Genomic DNA, 16,485 nt, shown 5'->3' with positions numbered 1-16,485 from the left:
GTGTGGAATCCAAGGCCAGAGAGGATCACAGGGTGATACAGTACTGCTTCAAGGGGCCATTATCAGATTGTCCATCCAATGGAAGCAGGGACCAACCTAAGTCATCTAAGAAGGTACGCATTCTTCTTCTGGAGCACAGCAAAGCACAGAGATTTGGCTGTTTCCCTCATTGCATTCCAGTGATCACACTTGCAAAAACAGGTCTCATTCTTAATCAGAGTTCAGCGGCCATCAGCTCCGGATAATGGCTACTGTTATGCCTTTCTCTTAGACACAGTACTTACTATTTTCTTCCCATTATTAAATCATGACTCAGACCTCCTCTCAAACTAACTATTATGACATCCAAATTCAGAGAACAACCTGAATTTTCAGAAAATGTAATATCATTACTTCATCACTGAGAAATAAAATTAGGAAAACCCATGTCTAATTAGAGAAAAGACCCAACTGGATGGAGGGATGTGTGTCTGGGTTAAGTAATAGAGAATAATTTGAGAAACAAATAAACAATATTTATAGAGATGGTATGTGGGCTGTAAATGGAAATCTGAGGAGCTCTGTCAAAATCTAGCAGGAGACAAGAAGACAAAGAGGCGTATCACTGGTGGCACACTATGGTGTGGTTTCTAGCTCAGCATATACCTGCCAGAGCTCAGCCACCTTCTCCCTCCTTCTTCACCTGCTGGAATCAGCATGTCCCTGCCCAATCCTTAATCTGGAGGTTTTCCACCAGCCCATGGTTTTCTCTCCTTTCATCATAACTAGATTTATTAAATGACATTTTCTTTCCTCCCTAAGCAGTCTTTGGGAGAAGAAGTGTTGTGCTTTGCCCTGATGAAATGTCTTGGTCCTTTCTGCTAGCACTGACAATAAACCCACCACCCCAGAGCGAGGCTGCCAGGCCACCCAGGGTGGTGATGCTGAGGAGCTGAATGGCAGGTGAGTGTTTCACTGCTCTCAGCTGGTTTCTCTGCAAGGCAGGACTCAGCGTTGTGCTCCCTCATCCCAGCAGTTCTTTATCAGTGAAATCCAAGGCTGATATCCCACATGCTGTTTGTTCCTGCATATACTTTTTTTTTCAAATGTCATCATTTTTAATGAGGAAAATAACATTTTAGCACCAAGGCAAATTAGAAGAGAAGAAACAAAATCCATTTCATGTTGTCATAAATCTTTAAAGAAAAAGACTTGTCTGTTGTGAGAACTATTTTTTTTTCATCTGAAGGAACATAAAAATAAAAATGCTTTCCAACTGGAACAAGACCAGATCTTGTTTAAGAGGGTTGCTTGCAGCTCTGAGATAAAGAGTGAAGGGCAGGGAAGGGGAGCTGCACAGGTGTGTTATCATGGCCACATCACTGCTGGGGAAGGAGTTAATGTCCCACTTGTCCTTCCCCCAATGCTGGTACCTAGCTGAGACCAGTGGGAGGAAATTTTTCCTATGAAGCCAGCAATATGGCCTTGTAAAAAGAGTTATCTTGTGTCACTTGCCAACTGTATTGTCAGCTGATTTAGGAGCATTGCTCACCATAAACAAGGTTAAAATCTGTGGGATCCCTGGATCTTCCTTTCCAAAGTAAGTACCCTTAAAGGGAAAATCGTATTTTTGGTATGATCATGGCAGTAAACCAAACCAACTCCATTGGAATATTATGTTTTTCGAAAGAAAGAAACTGATCACACTATCTGAATGGAACGAGAGCAATCAGAGATGAAATCTAGTCTGTGCTTGATGCATTGTCCTGTAAGAGAACTGCAAGGATCTCAGAAGAGATGATGCAGCAACTTTAGCATTATGCTTTCTGAACTTGTGGGGATTGAATTATTCATTAATATCATGATGCCTGACTTTTTCCTTTTTTTTTTTTTAATGTAACTAATGTTCATTTCTAGTGCCTATTTCTTGGTACAAATTATAGAACAGCACCCTCAGTGCATGACATGGCTTCAGTGCCAAAATACTTCCTGACTCAAGGCTGGAATTACTCCAGGTTTTGTTTTACTTCCGTTTTAATATTTAAGCTGTTAATCACAAACATGTATGGGCTAAGTGTTCTATTAATGTCAGTTTTATGGACCAACTGCTTTTTCAAAGCATTAAATGCTCTTGAGGAGCCGGGATAAAATTAATGTGATGGGAACTGGCATTTGGGTAGAGCAAAACAGAGTAGCTGTCATAAACCTGTTGGTGTTACTCTCTCAGAGAGTCCAGTTGGCTATTGCCTGCTGGAGGAGAAAGGATATTGCAGAGCGATCATGAGCAGGTGTTTTCTTTAAATGCCTTTGCTCTGAAGCACATTTCTTTGTTTAAAGATGAGCATTCCCCTTGGATGGCTATTGCTGCATTTGTGAGGCTAAGCATTTTGCTTCACTTTTTAGTTACAGATAACTGCATCATGTATAGATTTTGCCCAAGTTTTCAGATGTCATTAATCTTGCCCTAATGTCAACTCCTATATGGACAGCTGACTGGCTTTTGATGGCACCTCTGAGACGAGGCACAACCTGGAGATTTGGGATGAACATGGCAAGGCAGCCAGCCCAAATATAGTCCCTGGGCCCTTCTTGGGACTGAGCGGGTTCCTGTCCTCCTAGGGAAAGGGTCCAGCTCTTTCTGCGAGAGCCTTCAGCTAAGTGCAGCTTTTCCTGCTCCTGGCAATTAAGGATCTTGATTTCCCTGGCCCAACTCGTCTGGTTCTGAGCCAGGAAAAAATGGCATGTGTGTAGCAGTTCAAAACATTGATACCAGTGAGGTTAAAAAGTGGAACTGTTCTGTCATAAAGATTGCTTAGATGGTGAAGACTGCTTGACAAACAAAAACGGTTTGGCCAGTGAGCCACGTTTAGACAGATACTTAGAAATACACTTGTTTTTTGGTTTGTTTGTTTCTTTTTAACAAACAAGATGAAGTAGGTCAAAGGAAGGGAATGTCTTATATCCCATCCTCGGTGTGACAGCTGTGGGTAGTGGGGCTGAGCTACAGGCATGATGTGACTACTGATACGGACTGTAAAGTAAAACTGAAGAGTTGAGTTACATCTAGATGTATGTCCTACTTTTCACACTCCCTAGACCATGGGGATGGACAGAGCACAGGACCCAGTCCTCACTAACTAATTAGTCAGTCTCATGCCAATATTCCCTGCTGAGAGCTTTTTTCTTCAGTAAAGGTACAAAGATGTCCCAAAACAGTATTCTTTGGCATCCCAAAATCCAGAAGTGACAGCATTATCAAGGAGATCAGGGGTATCTCAGCACAATGCGTTCTGGGATTTACTCAGGGACCAGGGCAGGGTCATCAGCAATGTTTCACAGAGAAAATGTATGCTTCCTCCCACTACAGACTAGTTCATGGTGTAGGTATGAGCTACTAACTTTTCTTTTTTGCATTTGGATTTTAAATTTGCTGTAAAACCTGAGTTTCCTGGCTCTGTAAACTCATCTTGCGTCCCTCCCTCCCTCCCTCCCTTCCTTCCTTCCTTCCTTCCTTCCTTCCTTCCTTCCTTCCTTCCTTCCTTCCTTCCTTCCTTCCTTCCTTCCTTCCTTTTTCTATCTCTCTCTCCCTTTCCCTCTCTTTTAGAAGCAAGACTTTTCTGAACTTGAAAGGTAATAAATATTGGAGGGGAAATTTCACTCAGAGAAGAAATTTTTTTCTCACAGATCAGCTTATCAGCACAAATGGAAATCCTTGTCTAACTGTAACTGTAGGTTTCCATCTCTAGTCAATTTTAGGTGATTTGGTTCATTTGGTACATTTCCTGTTCCACTTGAAGCTCATTCTGCTGAAGTGCTGCAAATGTCTTTGGTGACCTCTCTGTACAGAGTGCATTTTTAAGCCTTGGAGGAAAGGAAGACCGTTTAAAACATATGCTTCCTTGTTTGTGAGACACACAGTAACATCCAAAGCACATATTAACCCAAATAACTTGATACAAGCAGTAAATTGTGTTATTCTGTGGGTGTCTACACAAAGGAACGTCTCACTTTTTGTTAAATTTCAAAGACCTCCATTGCCCAAGATTCAATTTGAGAAGTAAGACATCAATTCTATTCTTTTATATATTTTAAACAATTCAGTCCCAATTTTTTCTGCTCTTAAACTGATGCTAAAGCAGATTAGGAAAGTCTGTTTTGGCCTGGGAACAAAACAGTAAGCTTCAAATATTGCAACAATGTCTTATGTCAGTCATTTATTGAGACTAGGTGTTGGTCATCAAACCTCATAGCTGTAATTCTTTGTCTTAATTCACTTGGAAACATCTGCACCACAATAAGCATTCGACATACTGTGGTATTTGTTCTTCCAATACATTCCCAAAACTGCTTAACTTATTGCTGAGTGCTAGGAGCAAATCAAAGCTGACGTCTGGCTCCAGTGACAAAAAATCGAGAGCACAGAGAATTTTAAGTGTGAAGTGAATATAGGAAACTCTCATCTTGACAGTGGATAAGAAGCCAAAAGAAGAAAATTAAAATTGCATGATGAAAGATGAAAAGGTTGAAGTCACTGTTTTGACTACTGGACCTTGCAGGAAAGATATTTGAAGAAAGAATGAAATAGAAAGTTAAGCGGGTGAATATCACATAAAATTTACCACAGATCAAAATATTACTTTTTTTGCACTTCAAAGGCAACCCTCTTATTTTCATAGGTTATTTAACCCCACTGGCAATCTCTGCAATGCATAAATATTTTTGATGGCATGCAAAGTGTCTTCTTTATGGTGTATAGACACTATATAGTGAGCAGGTTGAACAGTATAAATATTCATGTCAGCAAAGATGCTGTCAAATTCTGGACTTGACATGATATCAAAAATTAAAATATAAAAAGGATATTCTGTTGTCTCGCCTCCTTTTTCTTCCCAAGTTTGGCCCCTGGCTCTATGGTCAGGGTGAAGAAATGCCTCTGAAAGATTGTATTTTGGTTCAGGTACAAGGAATTCAAATGAAAGCTCCTCAAACTCGACAGTTTAATTTACTTCTCTTAAGCTCTTTAATACCAAACTTATCAGTTCTCTCTGTTAGGCATTAACTTGTTAAATGAGTCTTAATTATACATAAGCAGATGGAGATTTGAATTAAAATTACCTTACACTCGAGTGGCTTTAGTTCATTATAACATATCTTCCTCTTAATCATTTAGGCAGTCTCATCATCTTTCATATAGAAAGTTATTAAAGTATTCCAATTTCCATATTTCTTCAGATACATCCACTATTAAATGGCACGTAATACACATTAGTTGGTGACTTATACCATGCAATAGTTAGTGAATTATTCATGTCAGTAACAATTTTTATACTTTTATGTCATCTGTATCATTTTATTTTTAAGGGTTTATATTTACAGAATACCTCATATTTTACCTCATCTTGGTTTTCAGTGCAAGATTGACTCCTTCACCATTTTTGCTGGTGTGGAAAAGAATAACATCCACTCTAGATTTTGCTCTCCCATTAGCTAAGGAATGGAAGTGGATCCAAAGTAGCTCCCATTCCCAAACAAGTGTATGTTTACTGGGAGCCTTGGAAAGGTTTGAGAAGGAGATAAAATTTCTAAAGGAAATCACAGCTAGTCTCCTAAGCTCTTGCTTTAGCACTATCATCATGGCTGGATTCTCCAACACCAAGAAGATGATCCTCAGGATTTGCCAGTCCTCCAAAATGAAAAGAAGGTTTTGCCTAAAAGGAGAAAATTATTGAAGGCATTTACAGGCTTCAGTGGGCATCACCTCACCTAACTTTAATGACGTCAAAGCTGGGATACTAGTTAAATTAGTCATCTAGGTTAAGAGTTTAAATTAGCTCCAGGAATAGAGAGGTGACACCACCAAAAGACAGATATTTCCTTCTTTAGGAAAGATGTCCTGTGGGGGACACTTGTCCACCTAATTCAGCCTGGACCTCAAACTTTTACATAGCTTTAGCTCAAAAAAAGGGATGGCCAATATGTAACTGGGTATAAAAAACTCTTTCCCTCTGTTTTTAAAGGCTCCTGAATGCATATGCTGAGAGAGTCACGTGTCTCTTGTAGACAGAGAGCAACCCCAAGCAATTTAATCAACTTCTGCTATGTACCTCCTGGGTAAAATCAAGAAAGAATTGGACAAAAAGTGGCATTTTAGTTCCAGTAAGCAATTTACAACCATTCACAAAGGAAAGACCAGTGGGACTTTTCAAAGACAGAAGCATCCAATATTCCCTGCTAAAGGTGGCAGACTATTCTCAGCATCCCTTTAGCTAATATATTAACCAGGTATCTTCAGTGTCAAATAATGGGTCTATAATACAGAAATAACTGTGTTAGCTGGATGATGGAGAATGACAGCTCAGGCAAAAGGCTGAGTTTGCACTGGCAAACACTGCAGCCATCGTCAAGTAGTGGGACAAGTCTATGAGAGGCTTTTGCAGAAATAGGATACTGCCATTTACATGAGTGTGTTTAGAAGGAAAAGAGGCTCACTCCATCCTGGGAGCCTCAGCAAGACACTTGGTCTGCATGTCCATTTCACTCCCCAGCTCCTCTGGAAGCCTCGATGCACTTTAGAATGTGGATTTATCATAGTTAATGTCAATGTATTCCAGTTCTGCTTCCTTGAGAAAGAGAGGATGCTGCTGCTTGACTTGCAGGAGGTTTATGAGGAAAACTACCAAAGCTTATGAGGCCCTGAGGAGTTGGGGATCTTGTCTAAGGGCAATCTGTGAATTCAGTGTGAGGAGTTTCCTGCACTTGTCATTAAAAACTGCAAAACCTAACTTGAATATGCATCTTATTTTAATTTTCTCTTGTTTTCTTCACATCCCCGCAAGGGAGCATAATGATAGCAGAGACTCACAGCCCCCTGCATAGACTCTCAACCACATCAGCTCCTCACCATGCCACAGGGGGATCTACTGTAACTGCAGTATGGTTTTCTGCTGGTGAGAAAATGCTTTTGGTGATAGCAAAATGCTGGAGAATATGACAGCACATTGAAGTCCCTGTGACACTTGCACTGAGGAGGCTGTTCATTCATGTAGGATATTCTGTGACTGGTTAATGTTGTGGACTTTGTTAGGCACACCAACATGTTGATGAATTTGCTTCAGTATAGGCCTAACACTCTGGGACCTGATAGTTTTTGGGGTATCACTTCCTCAGGCTGTGCAAACCACTTGCTTCTGACGAAACAGCTGCCTGCTACATGGGAGCAAACCCATGCTTAAGAATATACTGAAGGAAAATACTTAAAAGTAGTGTAATCTTACTTTTCAACCACTAATGGAAAGTAAAAATATGAACATGCTTGCTGTGTATGGTCTAAAAAATGTTAAGATATAAATTGTCAAAGATAAACAAAACCTACCACATATCCAATAAATACACTGCCTTTATGGCCACTGGCAAAAATATTATCCAAGGCAAAAACAGCTTCTTTAACCAAACCCCTGTACAATATGGGGAGGGATGTTATTGCATTTATTTATAATTGCCTTGATGGATAAGCCATCAGGGACACAATACTCCAGGAAAGAGGAGAGAAGAGACTGCCCTCACAGCAGGACGATCTTCCCATTAGCCCATTGACAGTGCAGCAGAGACAGACAAAAGCACCCCTCAGCTTGCAGAGGAAGACGAGTGAATCTGGCTGCATGCTTTTTGTCATCCAGTCATACTCCTACATGGGTGCATGGACCTGTATAGGTCCAGTGGATTGGGACTCAACAGAGCGACATAGTCAACATCCAGGCAGGGAGAGCTCGACTAGATTTGTGCCTCTCTGAGAATATAGCGATAGGAGCCATGTAATTTCCTTAGACATTTCCAACCCCATCCTCTGTTTAACATCTTCATTCATGACCTGGCCAATGTGGCAGAGTGGACCCTCAGCAAGTTTGAAATGATACGAAACTGGGAAGAGTGGTTAACACACCAGCTGGTTGTGCTGCCATTCAGAGTGGCCTTGACAGGCTGGAGAAATGGGCCAACAGGCATCTCCTGAAGGATGACAAAGGGAAATGCCAAGCCCTGCACCTGGGAAAGAATAACCCCATGCACCAGTGTATGCTGGGGGTCAACTGGCTGAAATACAGCTTTGCTGAAAAGCACCTGGGTTTCCTGGTGGACACCAAGTTGAACACGAGCCAGCAGTGTGCCCTGATCACATGAGTGGAGAGTGGAGAGTGCCGTGTCCAGTCCTGGGCTCCCTGACATAAGACAGACATGAACATACTTGACTGGGTCTAGCAAAGGGCCACAAACACGATGAAGGGACTGGAGCATCTGTCATAAGAGGAGAGACTGAGACAGCTGTGACATTTCAGCCTGGGGAGAGAAGGCTCAGGGGGATCTGATCAATGTGTATAAATGCCTGCTAGGGCGGTAAAGAAGGCAGAGCCAGATTCCTCTCAGTGGGGTTCAGCAACAGGATAAGAGGTAGTAGCCAATAATTGAAATACAGGAAAATCTGTTTAAACAGAAAAAAATTTAAAAAAACTTTTTATGGTGTTGATGGTCAAACACTGGCACAGGTTGCCCAAAGAAGCTGGGGAGTCTCCAACCTTAACAGTATCCAAAATCTGACTGAACACATCCTTGAGCAACCAGCTCTAGCTGACCCAGCTTTGAGCAGGGTGTTGGACAAGGTGATCTCCAGAGGTGCCTTCCAGCCTCAGCAATTCTGTGATCAATGATAAATTACAAGCACAAAACTTGTGAGTGCAGGGGAAGCCAATGAGAGCGGATCAGTCCTGCGGGCTGTATAAGTCAAGTGCTTTGGCTTCTGACTGCAGCTCACAGGCACAGATGACTTGGCACTTTTTATGTATGAAATCCAGCCCATTGCTTTCAAAGGATGAAATTCAGCAGTATCCTAAAGGATACCAGCAGCACCATTCCAGAGCACACGACAACCGACAAGCAAAGTCCATAGAATCATAGAATGGTTAGAGTGGAAAGGGACCTTAAAGATCATCGAGTTCCAATCCCCCTCCCATGGGCAGGGACACCTCCTACTAGAGCAGGTTGCTCAAAGCCCCATCCAGCCTGGCCTTAAACACTTCCATCTTCTACCAGTTCATATCTCCATCAGGGCAGTAGGATTAAATGCCCAAACCCACAACCCTGGGGTTTCTGGAACAAAACAAGGTATTTTCAGTTGGGTTTTTTTCCCCCACAAGCAACCTGCAATGAGCATGTGAATGGAATGTTAACTTCTAATTGCATCATATTAGCAGTTTGACATCGCATCTTACTAATGCCTGTTTTTCCAGGGTACAGTGTAGAACTATAATCATATTAACACTCCGAAAGCAAACACAGAGGTGGTATAAATTGTTAATGCAATCTTCTTTTAAGCAGCTTGTTTGAACAGTGCATTGGTGTGTGAGAAAATGCCAGCCTTTCAGTCTTTCCAAATAGTGCAGTGCTTGCAGTCCACTGCAGAATAAATGTATACATGCTGTTTAAGGTAACAGATGTTCATTTGCTGTATGTTCCCATGAGCTCCCAATCTTTCGCCTGCATTCTGTTACCATTTGTCTGAGACCCACCTGTGAGCCAGCGCAGCAGTTTCCTAGACACAAGGTTGCCTCGCTGACATGTCACGTAGAAAATTGGTGGGGTTTGTTGACGTATATTCCTGTAAGTCTTCCTCTGGTTTTCCTTCCTATGAGTGAGACCATTAATTCTTCTGAGTTGCATCATCAGACTGAAAATGGCAGCCTCTGTGCAGAAATGCTGCAAAGCTGTTTGGATTCTTCAAACTCTGAAGATCAGCCTTTAAACCAACTAATTAAGTTTTCTGCTTGCTGCCATTGAAAGCCTCAGTCAGATATAATTAAAATTGAGCAGCAGATGACAACGGTGGCATTTGTCAGAATCATCCAGTGGTTCAAATACCAGTTCTGACAGAAATGTCAGACTGATAACACTCCCATCTTCCCCATGCATGCCAGGGAAAGCAGGAAGAACTTTTATTATAAATGCCTGTCTGATAACCTTTATGAATCCCAGAACACCAAGTGCAACACACAAAATTTCATTATCCTAAGAGAGGATGCTCATTTCCCATGAAGTAAACCCTGCAGCTCCTTGGGCTTCCTTATACTGACTGTGCCTTTTGGGACACCCTTTCAGAAATGAAAAGGGGATGAAAAGCCCTGATCCTGAAGTATGGGAGATTCCAGCCTCGCAGACAGCTAAGCTGGAAGAGATTCCTTACAGAGTTAATGAGCTGAAACCAAATCAACATATTCCTCATCTAGAAAGGGCAAAGCCATAACACCGGCTGTGTAAGCTATCCTTGAGCTGTACAGAAAGGTGAGAAAACAGAGTCCTTTCTGTACAGAGTTTAAATTGAACCAGTACTGCTAAAGATCACAGAACAGCAGAGTAAACAACAGAGACAGCCGAGAACAAATGAATAGGGAAAAATTACTTTTGGAAACATTTTCAGATTACATTTGCTGCAGCTTCATACGCAGGTTTTCCCTATTTTGTCTCATCAGTTTTGCCAGCACATTTATAATACGCTCTTCCTGCCACTCTGTCTTTCTTGCTTGAGAGCCTGGGCATTTTCTTTTTTTTCTTTTTTTTTTTCTTTTTTTTTTCCTTTTTTTTTCTTTTTTCTTTTCTTTTTCTTTCCTTTTTTCTTTTTTTCTTTTTTTTTTCTTTTTTTTTTCTTTTTTTTTTTGTTTTGTTTTGTTTTACGTAAATGGAGAGCAAAGAGGAGAACATGTCAGAAAGGGAATCAGTGGCACTTTGAAGCAGCAGTGGTGCTGATGTTGTCTCAAAGTCCCTTGGTTCTGCTCTTGCCTGTAGCTATGGCGTTTCCTGCATGTTGGCCAGAAAGTGCATATTGCAAATGCCTGAGTGGGCTGCTAAGGATTTTGACTTGCTGTAACTGAGCTGCAAAGACACGACAAACCATTAAAACCAAGCTTGGCTGCTGCTGTTGTGCAATAATTATGTCATGGTCACAAAAGTAACCACCAGCTCTAATATACTTTTTCTAATGTTGTATCTGTAGAGGTGAACTTGATAATTTACTCTTCCACTTCACTACTCTGTCTTTTCATCAGGAAAATCGTATCTCCTGTCCATAGTCAGACCTGAGGCCATGTCTTGCCCTAACTATGCTGAGACATATTCCTGCTGGAAATGTGCAAATATTTCTATTATATTGTATGGCTGGTGAGCAGGTTCCTATCCCATCTACACGCAGGGGTACTTGTATTGCTTTACAGCTCTACAGTAGTTTAGGTTTGCAGATGATGGTCTGTGATCTGTTCAGGATCAGCGTTTCTCTTTTGCTGTCAATCTCAGCACACCACACCGTTTCGTGCACTGAATGCAATGACACTGCCTTCTCTCTGAGCTCTTTCCTTTGTGGTAAGTAATCAAAGAACATTTACACTTACCTTTCTTTTGACCTTTATTAGATAAGTAGGCACCTTAATTGGGATGTTTTGAGACGAGAGAGAAGTCTGGAAGGATTCTATTCTGGGATGTAAAGGTCTCAAAGATCACCCTTAGTATTTGTGGAAGAACTGCATCAAAATTAACATATTACAAAAGATTCTGTCAGGCTGGATTGCAAACTTTTCTGAAGCAGGGTGAGCAGAAAGGTCACATTCCTCATCAGCTCATACATCAGGCGGCATGAGGGTATCCGAACAGGTTAAATTCTTCTTCCAGGAAATAAAATCAGTTTCCCATTTTCAAGTCCCAGCTGTGCCTTTGAATTTCCATTCTCTTTGAGCAAGGCAGTTAGCTTCATTACATAGGCATATAATTTTGGTTTCTGAGAGGATCCTTGTTTAAATTATGCCATTAGCAAAGGTCCTTTTGCGGTGACTGTAGTTAATGCAGAGTTCTTCCCAACTTGCTCACCTACACACAAGTGTATATTGTGCCCTTTGTATTCTGTCAACTGGAGGACCTGTAGAATGATTTTCTGCCCCCAAAACTGATTTAACACCTTCTGCTATGATGCAAATAAAATGGGAAAAATAATTTCCCGATTTCTTTTGGCGGGCTGAAGCTGGCGGCTGAGGACTGCTTACTCAGGTCGCAGCGTATAATGGGAAATGCCTACACATCGGTGTCTGTCAAGCCTCACAATATGAGAGGAGCTGAACACTGTGGCGCCTGTCCCCGTTCAGAGCCAGGGTAATGGCATTGCAGCTCATGTGGAAGGATGAGCTCGCCCTGGCTTCATGCTTCAGCGTGCTATCGAAGTGACAGGCTATTTTCCATTGGTGGTTTTAAAGTCTTCTTATTTTATTAATCCTCTTGTCGAGGAACAAAACCAGAGTTTCCTCTTCTGTTAAACACTGCTGCAAAAATCTAACGGCTCCCAGTGGTTTTGTTTGTGCCCACGCTGCCTCTGGGCAAGCCAGGTAAATACATGAGCTCCACTTCCCTTGTGCTGGCCTTGGCTTCCTCAGGCCTGGGCCAGTGAACATTGCTGGGAAGCCAAAAATGTCAGGCAACTGTTTTGGAGATGCAGCCTGGTCTTGTGGAAAGAGAGATGGCCAGCTTAACTCATGTGGGAGAGAGGACACGCATGAACATCTGCCATGCTTCACGGCACAGTGAACAATGCAAGGTTATCACCAAAAAGCTGACGAGTTCTTTTCAGAAGATATCTTTGCCCTAGGACACATCCCACAGAACTACAGCTCAATCCCAGATAAAATATTGCATTTAAATATTTTTTCCCCTTTCATTTCGTCTCCATCTCTTTTTTCTTCTTCCTTTTTTTTTTTTTTTTACAAAAGCATGCTGTCTTTCAATTAACATAGTAATGACCTATTGTCACCTGTTACCATGCTAATCCTGAGCTGGTGTGAAATTACTTTATAATAAACACTATGGAGTTCTGACTTTCAATTAATTTTTCACATGCTGTGCTAAATCAGATTAACTGTACCCCACCCTTTTGACCACAGACATAATTCCTTCCTTATAATGAAATAGAGGATTAATTTATATGAAGCATATCTATACACATTTGCAAATAAATGTAAAGATAGACTTTGTACCATATTTGCAGTGCTCACTGTGTCAGGTTGAATATAGACTTTCTGAGATTATTAATTTTTGTGTTCACTGGGGTGGTGAACGATATTGCTGGGTTTTTTATTATTATTTTCACTAAATGTCTACAACTAAGAATGGATGAAAAAATGGAGTATAAGAGATTGGTACCTTCCACAGGGAATTACAGTGTACAGCATTATGATGAACTGAAAAAATGTAAACACTGCAAAATTAAACTCGATCACCATTAATTTACTAAATTGCCTGTCATCCTTCAGGATGTACAATTTGACCAAATATAATAAATGCAGCTGTTTGGTCTTTTTAGTAGTCATTAGCATTACGAAGGTGGTCGACAGCTCGAGCAAAGCCTTTGAAACCTTGTATACCAGTTTGGCGAAACTGCATAAAGCAAGTTTTTTAAAATGGCTTTATCTTCTGTGCAGAAAAAGCTTCCAAAAACTCTCTGGTTTTGGTATCTTCAAAGGTGCAGTAGACTAATACCTATTGTGCCATTTCATAATCAAAAATTAATATAAATCCAGAATTGATCTTTGCTGTTTCTCCACACACTCTTTTTCTCTCAGTAGCTTAGTTCTGAAGCCCAAAGTTGCAGAATCATTGCAGATACCAATTTTCTCCTTGGAAAAGTAACAAAGATGAAAATCAAGTATTTCTGCAAGCTCGTGGATGCCTGTATCTGTCTGTGCCAGTTTCTCATTTGATTCAATTCAACATGCTTACCTGGTCCAAAATCTGAAGGTTTTCACCCAGTTTCTTGAAGCAATTTTGGGAATTGTATGGGCAAGCTGTCTGACCAAACTCCATTCCAACTAGTTTTGGGTTTTTAGCTTCTGTGCTGAGGAAGATAGTTCAGAGCTAGGCTGGAGCACCCTGCACCCCACTGGACTGCTCTATATGGATCTGTTGGCTCTCCTCCTGTCCAACCTGATGTGCCAGAGCAGCACCAGGGCCGTGCCAGCGGTTCAGATTTACCTCCCACCCACAAGTCTTCATTTCTAGAGCAGCCTGTGGACCACTTTCTGTTGATCCAGCAAGTAACTGATTACAGGCACACAAGACCATCTCAGAGAGTTTTTCCAAGAAAGGCCTCAACCTCACCCACCACGGGAGCAGATGGGTTTCACAGACTGCCCAAACTGTGTTTGAAAAAGATGGCCACTGGGAAAGAAAGCACAGCCTTGCCACTTATCCTCTGCAGATAGGCTTGGCAGCCAGGGCTCCTGCCCAGGGAGTGGGAACCTTGGCTGCGAGACTGATTACCAGATCATTCAGGCCATCAGAAATGTAGAGAAACCATAAACAACTCATCTTTGGCATAGAAAATTATTAGGCTTACAAGAACAGGACTAGCTGAGATTAAAGACACTTTTCATTTGTGTTTACTATAGCTTCTTTGAAATAATAGCACTGCTGTGCACAAGGAAAAAGTCATTGCATATTCAGTGTTTATTGGCTTAATACTGAAATTTCAATGCACTCTTTTTTATCTCTTTTCTCATACTATTTGTGAAGTCCAAGCATACAATAATAAAACAAAAAGCAATAGGCCTACCTAGAAGGATAAGAAACAGAAAAATGACCTGCAGGATGCAAGAGCTGGCTATTGTCGTCATTGTGGTGCAGGTTGTATCAATAAAGTGAATGTACTGGTATTAGCATTTGGAGTAATATATTCCAGGAACAACAAAGTGAGCTAAACCTAGTTAGATCAGGTCAAACAAGCACAATCTCCACAAGGGGATTAAGGTGGTCGGAAGAGACATCAAATTATTTTTTCATTTTTCCTTAGGACTTTCTATGGCACATCTGTAATGAAAAGTCTTATCTCTGCCTTTTATTATGTAGCTTTTTAACGGTACGTATGATCTGACTTGGACTGATTCCAGCTTTGTTATTGAAAATCTGCTTTCAAATGCAAAAATAAAAACACTGAAGTAATAGCCGTTACTTTGTGTACAATGACAGTACTAAATGAATGAGTCATTAATAGCTTTTTCACTTTATTATTTCAAAATGTTTTACCAAATGTCCATAAAAAACTTCACCATTACTACTACTTCCACCACCTGCAAGTAGCATATCAGTGCATATATAAACTGATTACAAGCCTTAGCCACATTACTATAATCTGTCACACACACATATTTCTTTCAACCATCTCCTTTGCTTTGAAGGAAGCAAAGAGAGGAGAGATCACATAAAATGCTCCTGTCATTATTGCCTGGAGAGGAGAAATGCCTTCAGCTACCAATTACGGTATTCCAGTCAGCAAAGCTCACTCCGGTTTCCCCATCAGATGTTAAAGTATTGACAGCTCCTGTCTACTTATGCACTGCAAATCAACATGTCCAAAAAGTAAATTGGGTTATAACGGTAGTCCCCTCACCAAGTAAAACAGGTCACCAGCTCTCTTCTTTCATTGTATTGCCCTTCTGCTTTGGTAGAAATAGATTAATGATTAAGCGGGGGAGGGAGGAATAAAAGTAACACACTGCTTTTCAGTTTGAAGGGGTTGGTGAGTGCTGATGATCTTCCTCTCTGCACCTGCCTACTTTCTACATCTTTGATCACATGATATGGTGTGATGGAGACTTGTGATCTGCAGTGCTAAGCTCCAGGCAGAAGCAATGATGGGCAGTGAGATCAGAATTTCAACATGCCGTGTTTATCCACCATAAGGTGGGGAGAGTTGCCTAACACTTCCATGGGCCCTTTTGACCAACTAGTAATGTCATCAAGTCACCTTCTCCACCAGTCTACTGCAGATTTATATTTGCTGTGGCTCCTGTGCCTGGCTGGCTCTGGGCTCTGCTCTGTCCCTTTTGGAAACACGCTCCAGGCAGAGGGGTGAGGAGACATAACAGAGGACCCTTCTTTTAATCATGCAGCACCAAGATGCATGTCATCTTCTGTGGGCCAAGGAGAAAAGAGAGGGTAAGACAAACCCTGGGGCTGAGTAAAAGAGGTTAAAAATGCAGAGATCAGTAGTTTAGCTAGAGTGTTGGGGGAAAAAAGAGAAAGAATTGTAGTTTCAGAGAGGATGGGGTCATGAGTTTTGCTGCTGATGGGTAAAGACAAGCTTCTGAGTTTCAAATGTCACGCAGTGCTGCTCTGGGCGATAGGGTAATCTGAAGCATCACTGTGGCTCACACGAAAATGTCCAAAGTAACCTAAAAATAACCTTCAAACAGTAGGAGAGGAGGAAGCATCATCTTGGATAGTCCTCAACTGCAGTTTGTAAAATCCATGAGAAAGTAGAAAGATGCTATTGAACAGTCTCCTGGTGGGCATTGTATTGTTGGAACAAATTACATTTTCACTGGGAATATGCAAGTGCAGCAAGAACTGGCTGATTGCGGGACCCTTTCCCAGATATCCACAGATAAGTAAGTAAGTTTGTCATTAATGACCTATCAGTGGGTATAAAAGGAG

Source organism: Numenius arquata, chromosome 2 (genome assembly GCF_964106895.1).
Source record: "Numenius arquata chromosome 2, bNumArq3.hap1.1, whole genome shotgun sequence".
Classification (NCBI taxonomy): Eukaryota; Metazoa; Chordata; class Aves; order Charadriiformes; family Scolopacidae; genus Numenius; species Numenius arquata.
This window is presented reverse-complemented; position numbering follows the sequence as displayed.